Below are 9,205 nucleotides of genomic sequence, written 5' to 3'. Positions count from 1 at the left end.
AAAGTGCTTCTTAAAGTATTGTCCAAGGATTCCTGGCAGGTCCCTGAGTCTCTTTTAGGGAGTCCATGAGGTAAAAGACATTTTCAAAGTAATACTAAGATGTTACTTGCTTTTTTTATCCACATTGCCTCATGAGTGTACAGTGTAGTTCTTCAGAGGCATTATGTGTGATATTGTAACAGATAGAATGTAGAAACAGATACAAGAATCCATCCAGGGGGTTTCCCTGGTGGCACAGTGGTTAAGAATCCACCTGCCAATGCAGAGGACATGAGTTCAAGCCCTGGTCTGGGAAGATCCCACATGCCACAGACCAACTACACCCATGCACCACAACTACTGAGCCTGCGCTCTAGAGCCCACAAGCCACAACTACCTAGCCACGTGCCACAACTACTGGAGCCTGCGCACCTAGAGCCCGTGATCCACAACAAGAGAAGCCACCGTGATGAGAAACCTGCGCACTGCAATGAAGAGTAGGCCTTGCTCGCCGCAACTAGAGAAAGCCCAGGCAGAGCAACGAGGACCCAACACAGCTAAAAATAAATAAATAAATTAATAATAAAAAAAAAAAGAATCCATCCATCTTCTATTAAGCTAGACATTGAAGAAATTTACAAAAATATGAAACAATTCCACTATTTTGTTTGTTTTGGAAAGTAGAGTTTTTTAAAAATAAAAATGTGTTATTTATGTTTATGTACAATGGGTTTATTGCTATTTCAAATGGATGCACACATATTTAAATAATTTTTTGATTATATTTCTAAATGGGTAGGTATACAATTAATCTAACCCATATTAAAAAGCTCTTTAGGTTTCCCAACAATTTGTAAGAGTCTAAAACACTCTTGAGATTTAAAAAAGTTTTGAAGATTGCTGGTTTACATGGAAAACCTAAAAACTCTACAAAAAGTGCTGAAATCAGTAAGTAAATTCAGCTAAGTTACAGAAAAAATGGCAATATACAAAAATAAATTGCATTTCTACATGCTAGTAATAAAAAATAAAAACACTAATTTAAAAAATTGTATTTAAAATAACACAAAAAATATAAAATACTTAGGAATATGTAAATAAAAGATGTGTAAGACTTTGTCACTAATACCTACAAAGATTACTGAAAAAAACTTTTTAAATATCGAAATACTTGGAGAGATATACCATATTCATGGATTGGTACACTCAATATTGTTAAGATGTCAGTTCTTTTCAAATTGATGTATAGTCACTAAAAAGGAAATCAAAATTGGAAGAATTACTTTACCTGATTTCATCACTTGTTATAAAGCAAAGCAGTATGATAGTGGTGGAAGTTTAGAAAATTAGATCAATGGAACAGAGCAGAGAGCTCAGAAATAGACTCACACATATACAATCAATTGATTTTAATAGGCAATTCAGTGGGAAAATAATGTCCCTTTCCTCAAATTGTGCTAAACAACTAAATATCCATATCCAGGAAAATAACAGACTTGGACCCCTACCTCATACCATACTCAATATTAATTCAAAGTGAATCATAGATCTTAAAAGCATAAAAACTAAAATTATAAAACTTCTAAAGAAAATTTAGGAGAAATCTTAGCAATCACAGATGTAGGCAGATAGGACACAAAAATAATAAAGTATAAAGAAAAAATAAATTGGACTTTATTAAAATTATAAACTTCTACTTTTCAAAAGACATCATTAAAAATAACTCAAGCTACTGACCAGGATTAAAAAGTCATAATAATAATTGACAAGAATGTATCTCTAGAATATATAAAAAATACTTTAAAAAATCAATAATTAGAAGACAATCAATCAAATAAATATACAGGTACTTCACAGAAGTTATGATGACTAATAAACACATGAAAAGATTCTGGACTTTAGCTGCCAGGGAAATGCAACTTCATGCAAACTGTGACTAGTTAATAAGGATGTGGAAAAACTGGAGGTCTCCAATAGCTGGTGGGAGAGTAAATTTTCCAATCATTTTATAAAATAATTTGCCAGTTTCTTTTACAGTTAAGCAAACACCTATTCTATGAGCCAGAAAGTCCTCTCCTAGACATTACTCAAGAGAAATACAAATATACGCCCACAAAAAAAGACGTGTACAAATATTCACAGAAACTATTCATAATAACTAAAACTGGAAACAATCCAAATGTTCATTAACAGATGAATGAATAAACATTTTTGTGTTTGGTAAATTCTAGATGGAACACTAGTAGGTAATAGAAATTAACCAACTGGTGATACATGCAACAACATGGATGAATTTCATAGACATTACATTAAGCAAAAGAAGTCAGACACGAAAGAGTACTTTCTTTATTATTTCATTTGTATGAAGTGCATAACAGGCTAAATAAACTCTCTTATGATGATAGAAATTGGACCAGCAGTTGCCTTTGATGCACTAGGGCTAGGCTAGTGAAGAGCCTATCGCACATGATTTAAGAAAGCACTCACTTGCAGAATTGTGAGCAAATGCTTCCTTAAATTTTGCATCCTAGTTGTCTTATTCAACTCATTATATTCCAGTCCTGCTTTGGGGTAGGGTGGGATATTAACTGCAGGGGGCCTAGAGGAATATTCCGGGATGATGGAAATGTTCTACATATTTGTAGGGGTGGTGGTTACGCATGTATAGGTATATCAAAACTCATCAGATGGTACATCTAAAACCTGTGTGTTTTTCTCATATATAAATTTTAAAAGTTAATTTTTATAAAGAAACATTACCAAGACCATTTTGAAAATAAGAATAAGTAAGGTATCTCAGTTTACCAGATATTAAAATTAAAACAAAGTTAAAATAGACTAATTGATCAATGGAACAGATTAGGGAGTCCAAAGACTAGTACATACATATATGGAAATCTAGTATTTGACAAAGGTGTCATTATAAGTAATGAAGAAAGAATAGATAATAGTCTTAATTAATGGGTGTAGAACATTGGTTATCTAGACAAAAAATAAATTAAGTTAAATCCCTATCTCGTACTATACACAAAAATAAATACCAGACTTATTAAAACACCAAAATTTAAAAGTCAAACTTTAAACTATTAGAAAAAAAGAGAACATATTTGATCAGAAGTGACAAAAATTTCTTTAAAAAGACAGCAAAAGTACCAAGTCATAAAGAAAAAAATGATAAATTTAACTACATTAAAAATTGAAAATGTCCATTTAATACGATACCCTATAAACAAAGTGGAAAGACAAGCCATAAAATGGGGAGAGTTACTTGCAATGACTAATAACCAACCAACGTTCAAGATCCAGAATATATAAAGAATTCCCACAAAGCAATAATAAAAAGATAAAAAATGGGACAAAGGTTATAAGGACAATTTTAATATCATCAATAAGCATAAGAAAAGCTTAATTTCAAGCTCAGTGAAATTAAAACAAAAATGAGAATTTTTTTAATTTGTCAAATTGGAAAACTTAAAATATTCTGATAATATTAAATGTTTCAACAAGGACTTGTTGAAAAAAACATTTGCTATTCACTGTTAATAGGAATATAAGTTTGTACAGCCACTCTGGAGAAGTTTTGACTGTTTCTATTAAAACTAAAACTGTTCATACCCTTTGACCCAGCAATTCTAGGATTAGTTATTTACCTAGAAAAATAATCATACCTATAAGCACTGAGACCATTACATGAATGTTCATAATATCATTATTTGATAATTGGAAAAGTCAGAAACAATCTACATGTGCATCAAAAAAAGGAATGAAGGAAAAAATGGGGGTACATAACTTCCATGCAGCAATTAAAATAAACATGTAGGTTAATGTGAATTAACATGGAAAGACCTTAAAAAAAAACACTGTGGAGTGAAAAAAACAAGTTGCATACTGCTATAAACATTGTGATTATATTTATAAATCTTAAAAGCACACAAAAAATACTACTATAGAGATCTATGGATATGCACAAAAATGCATAAGTACATATTTTAAAAGGCTGGGAACTTTTCTGGTAAGCGGCCTGAGGTGACCTCTAAATATGGTTTGCTATTCACTTGACCCAGAAAACCCCACAAAATCATGCAAGTCAAGAGGTTCCAATCTTCGTGTTCACTTTAAGAACACTTGTGAAATTGCCCAGGCCATTAAGGGTATGCATATCTGAAAAGCCACCAAGTATCTGAAGGATGTCTCTTTAAAGAAGCAATGTGTGCCATTCCATGGTTACAATGGTGGAGTTGGTAGGTGTGCCCAGGCCAAACAGTGGGGCTGGACACACGGTCAGTGGCCCAAAAAGAGTGCTGAATTTTTACTGCACATGCTCAAAAAAGCAGAGAGTAATGCTGAACTTAAGGGCTTAGATGTAGATTCTCTGGTCACTGAGCACATCCAGGTGAACAAATCCCCCAAGATGCGGCGCAGGACTTACAGAGCTCATGGTCGACTCAACCCATACGTGAGCTCTCCCTGCCACAGTGAACTGATCCTTACTGAAAAAGAACAGATTGTTCCTAAGCCAGAAGAGGAGGTTGCCTAGAAGAAACTGAAGAAACAAAAATTTATGGCCCGGGAATAAATGCCACAAAAAATAAATGCAAAGAAAAGAAAAGAAAAAAAAAAAGAAGTCTGGGAAGAAAACATACAAAGCATAATAGTGAGCCCATATATGTAGAGGGAGTGAAAGTCAGACTGAAGATGGAAATCAAAGGGATCCAGAAGTAAAAAGTATTTGAAAATGTTAACACTTTCAACTGTTGATAGTGGGAATATGAGGGATTTTTAAATTTTTGTATTTTATAGTATTTTGACATTAAAATTTCTTTTTAACACCTAAAATAGTAAGAGGTCTGAGTTCATAGCACATCTCTGCCATTAACTTAAACAAGTAACTTCCTCCCTCTTCATATTTCCTTATTGGTTCACTCAAATATGTTTTGAATGATGGAATGACCTTTAATCTCTACCCTAAACCAAATATTTCTCCAATTCTATGTTCCTGAGGGAAATTCTTCATTTTTCTTTAGCTAATAAGGAAAGCCTCCTGATTAACCCAGGGATTAAGGTCATCTTTCGGTGACAAAGGTAGAAGGTTCTTTTTTTACATCATTCTCATAACTGTAAGACTATACACTTGTTGTCTGATATCTGGTCTAACTCTCCCCCCCGCCCCCCGATTTTCCTTCAGAGCAAATCTTTCTGCCAGCATCCAACATCCCAGAGAAGGGTTACAAATAGAAATAGAAAAGTCCAAAGTGAATTAAAATACCAGGTTGTTGACAGGAGAGAAAAAATAGCTCCCGCTAATAACCTGATTTGACATGTGATTTATGTGGTCCTAAAAGGACAGTCATAAAAAATGTGTAAGTGAAGGAATAACACCCAGTGATTTACAAAGGCCCTGGGAGTGTGGGCGACGGAATGCAGTGAAAGGGAGAGTAATAAATCTGGCCGGGGAAGCCATGTTGATCCTTTCACCCTTCAAAGCCTGAGCACCAGGGATTCTCTGCTTGTAGCACATTACATTCAGCCTTTCATTTGGCAAACATTTCCTGAGTCTCCTGGCCATGAGCAGCATCAGGCAAGGCAAGATGTATTTGTGTGTATATGGCAGGAATAGGTTCACAGAGAGAAGGTACAAAGTGTGATCTAAAGTGTTGATGAACTCACTGTATGATTAAACAAAACAGCTAAGCCAAAGATGCATCCATGTATAAGTGGAAGCAACTAAAGACATTTAATTTTAAGAAGAGAAAGTTTCAGGGAGAAATGGTTGCTGCTTTCAAATATCTCAAAAGCTTCACCGAGGAGAGGAAGAAAGTCTCCAGAGGATACTGAGACCAATGAATTAAAGAAAAGCAAATTCTTCCCATCAAAATTTATTGAGAACTTTCTATGTGCCAAGCACTAGTCTAGTAGCTAAGCATCCAGCAAGGATACAAAAGACTGACAAGGTCCTATGGCCGTTGGAAGTTACATTTTAGTGGAAGGAAGAACTACAATATGCCAAATAAATAAATAAACATGTTATTTCAGATACTGGTAAGTCTTATAATTGCATGGGGCAAGGTGACAGAGTGTGGGCAAGGGCAGAAGGGAGAGGGAAAATTTATTTAGGGAAGGTGATCAGAAGAGTCTCTGAGAAAGGGACATTTCATCTGGCATCTGAAATAACAAGAAGGCTCTAACCCTGTGATGATCTGGGGAAGAGAGATCCAGAGAAACAGAACAGCAAGTGCAAAGGTGCTAAGACAGGAACAAGCCTTGAATGTCTATTTTCAAAGGAACAGAAACGCCTACTGGGACGTAGTGAGTTAGGAGAGTGGAGAGATGGGATTGGGGACATAGGCAGGGACAAGAATGTGGGCCTTGTAGGCCTTGGTAAGGAGTTTGTATTTCACACTAGAGGCAATGGGATCAACATAGGTCAAGCACACCCTGTGCCACATCAAGACTTGTTATAAAGCTACAGTAGTAAACATAGTGTGGTATTAGCCCAAAGATAGACAAAGGAACCAATGGAACAGAATAAAAAATCTAGAAACAGACCCACACATATAGCCACTTGATGTGTAAGAACAGTCGCACTGTAGTACAGCATGGGAAGGATGGAGTCCCAGAAAGCGTAGCTCTACATGTGAAAAGAAAAACAATAAAGCTTCGAGATGAAAATATAGGAGAATATCTTCATGACCTCAGGTTGGCAAAAAAAAAAAAAAAAAAAATTATTCTAGTAGGATACATAAAGCACAAACCATGAAGAAGATTGGTACATTGGAATACTTTTAAATTAAGAATTTATCAATGATACCATTAAAATGGGGAAATGGAAAGCCACAGAGTAGAAGATATTTATAATACATATCTGACAAAAGTTTAGTATCCAGAAATGTAAAGAATTTGTACAAAACAACAAGAAAATGAAAAACAATCCAATAGAAAATTACACAAAAAGGGCTTAAAGAGGCACTTCACAAAATGGGGTGTCCAAATGTTCAAAAGAAACACTCAACATCATTTCTTGTTATAGAGGTGCAAATTGAGACCATAATGATATATCACTACATACACATACCCACCAAGATGACTAGAGAAACTTATCACACACACACACGTAAGAGAGGGAGGGAGTTTTAAAAAGATAGAAAAGATCCCTCTTGATTCCAATTTCCTCTTCTACTAGCATTGCAGTTATCAGGGAAGAGCATAACAGGCAGAGATGTACAAAGGCCCTGTGGCAGCAAAGGCAGCAAGGTAAAGAGAAGCAGGTGATGAGGCTGGAGAAAGTAGAGCCTACAAGGCCTTGCAAGCAAGGTTTTTGAATTTTTACCTGAGAAAATCTTTGAAGAGTTTTGAACAGAGGACAGAAGTAACACAATGTTTAAAACTTTACTTTAAAACTCTTCTTTACTCCTATTTCTCTCAGCCTCCTTTGTGCCTCACTTATTCAACCTTTAATTCTTTTTTCATTCATAACAAATATGATTGGGCAGCTACCATGCATCATGCCTCCCAGCCCACAGGGAGCCCAGAGCCCAACGGGAGGTGAAGCATGCACACAGTGTCTTTATCACTGGAGCTCCACAGGGCTCAAGCTTGGACAAGCATCTTTTCTCACTCTGCACACTCTCCCTGTGATCCGACAGTCATGCCATGGCTTCCATCTATGACCTACGTGATGACTGTAGGTTGACCAACCAGCACAGTTTGTCCATGGCTGAGGGGTTTCAACAAGACTTGGGACATAGTGGTAAAATTAGGAAAAGTCCTAAGCAAACCGGGAGGAATTGGTCACTTAGGGCTGAGAACCCCCATATATGGATCACTTTACAAGCCCGTGTGTCCATTTGGCTACTAGATATCCCCTTTTGATGTTTTAAGGTTATCTTAAATTCAGCCTGTCCAGTTTCAAACTCCCGATCTCTCCAAAACCCTTCTTCCTCCAACTTCCCTATCTCAGTGGACAGCACTCCCAGTTACCCTACTTTCTAAGCTGGAAACATGGGAGCCATCCTCAGCACTGTCTCTTTCCTCACTGCCACACTCAACCAAATCATTTACATGGTGGATATTTCTGACCATGTAACAATAACACAGCAATACATCTGCTCCCCAGGAGCTCACATTCCAGTTGAGGAAAAGAAACAATATACAAATAAATACAAAGCTATCCAACATGTCAGTGCTCTGAAGGAAGATGAAGCAGGGTCAGAGGATAGAGGCTGGCAGTGGAGCAGGTCTCATACGATGGTCAGGGAGGATGTCTCTGAAGCTGACACCTTTGAGTAGAGCCTGGAATAATATATGGGAGCAGGTCATGCAAAGATTTAGGGGAAGAGTGTTCCTCAAAAAGAGAACAGCAAGTGCAAAGGCCCTGGGTATGGTGAGAGAATGACAAGGAGACCAGTGTAGCTGGACTAGAATAAGCAAAACAGACAGTGACAAGAGATATCAGAAATAACAAGGCTAGATCACATTTGGCCTTGTGGGGCATTGTTAGAACGTCTGAGTGAAATAGGAAATTGTTGGAGAGGTTTGAAATGAACGACCTAGTCTGATTTACATTTTAACAGGATCATTCTGTGAAGTGGAGCAAAAGTAAATACAGAAAGAATAGCTAGGAAGCTACGACAATAATATAATCATGTAATAATAATAACCTGCAGACAAGAGATGCTGGGGACTTGGACTGGGGTGAAAGTGGAGGGGGTGGTAAGAAGTGATTGGATTGGAAATATTTCAAAGGTACAGCAGACAGACTGCTAATGGATTTGATGTTGGGTGCGTGAGAAGAGCGAAAGATATCTCCAACAATGTCTTAAATATATCCACCTCTTACAGTTTCCACTGCCACCACTCTGACCCAAGCCACTATCATCTCTCACTGGAACCTTTGTGACAGCAAATAGCCTCCTGGTTGGTCCATCTTCATCTCCTTACTCCTTTCTGAATCATTAAACACAGCACAATCAGTGTGACTTTTTAAAAAAGTCAGGACTGATCATTCCACATCTCTGCTCCAACCCCTTCAGTGATTTTGCACTGCGTAAGAATCCAAATCCTGAATGAGGCCTTCGAGATTCTGTGTCATCAGCCTTCGGCCATTTCACCAGCCACATGTCACACTTCTCTTCCTTACCCTGCCTACCATCTACACTGCCTTTCTTTCATATTCCATCCAGCCTCAAGTTCTTGCATATGTTGCCCCCTCTGCCTAGAATTTATCACC

The 9,205-nt window shown here is 36.9% G+C and overlaps 1 pseudogene; it reads left to right on the top strand.

Moving 5' to 3' along the window:
- Window positions 1-4,018: 4,018 nt before the first annotated feature.
- On the top strand, window positions 4,019-4,516 carry LOC132369871 (large ribosomal subunit protein uL22-like; annotated as a pseudogene).
- Window positions 4,517-9,205: the final 4,689 nt, after the last annotated feature.

This window comes from Balaenoptera ricei, chromosome 8, assembly GCF_028023285.1.
Source record: "Balaenoptera ricei isolate mBalRic1 chromosome 8, mBalRic1.hap2, whole genome shotgun sequence".
NCBI classification, from domain to species: domain Eukaryota; kingdom Metazoa; phylum Chordata; class Mammalia; order Artiodactyla; family Balaenopteridae; genus Balaenoptera; species Balaenoptera ricei.
The sequence above is the reverse complement of the archived record's forward strand: the minus strand, read 5'-3'. Positions and strand labels throughout refer to the sequence as shown.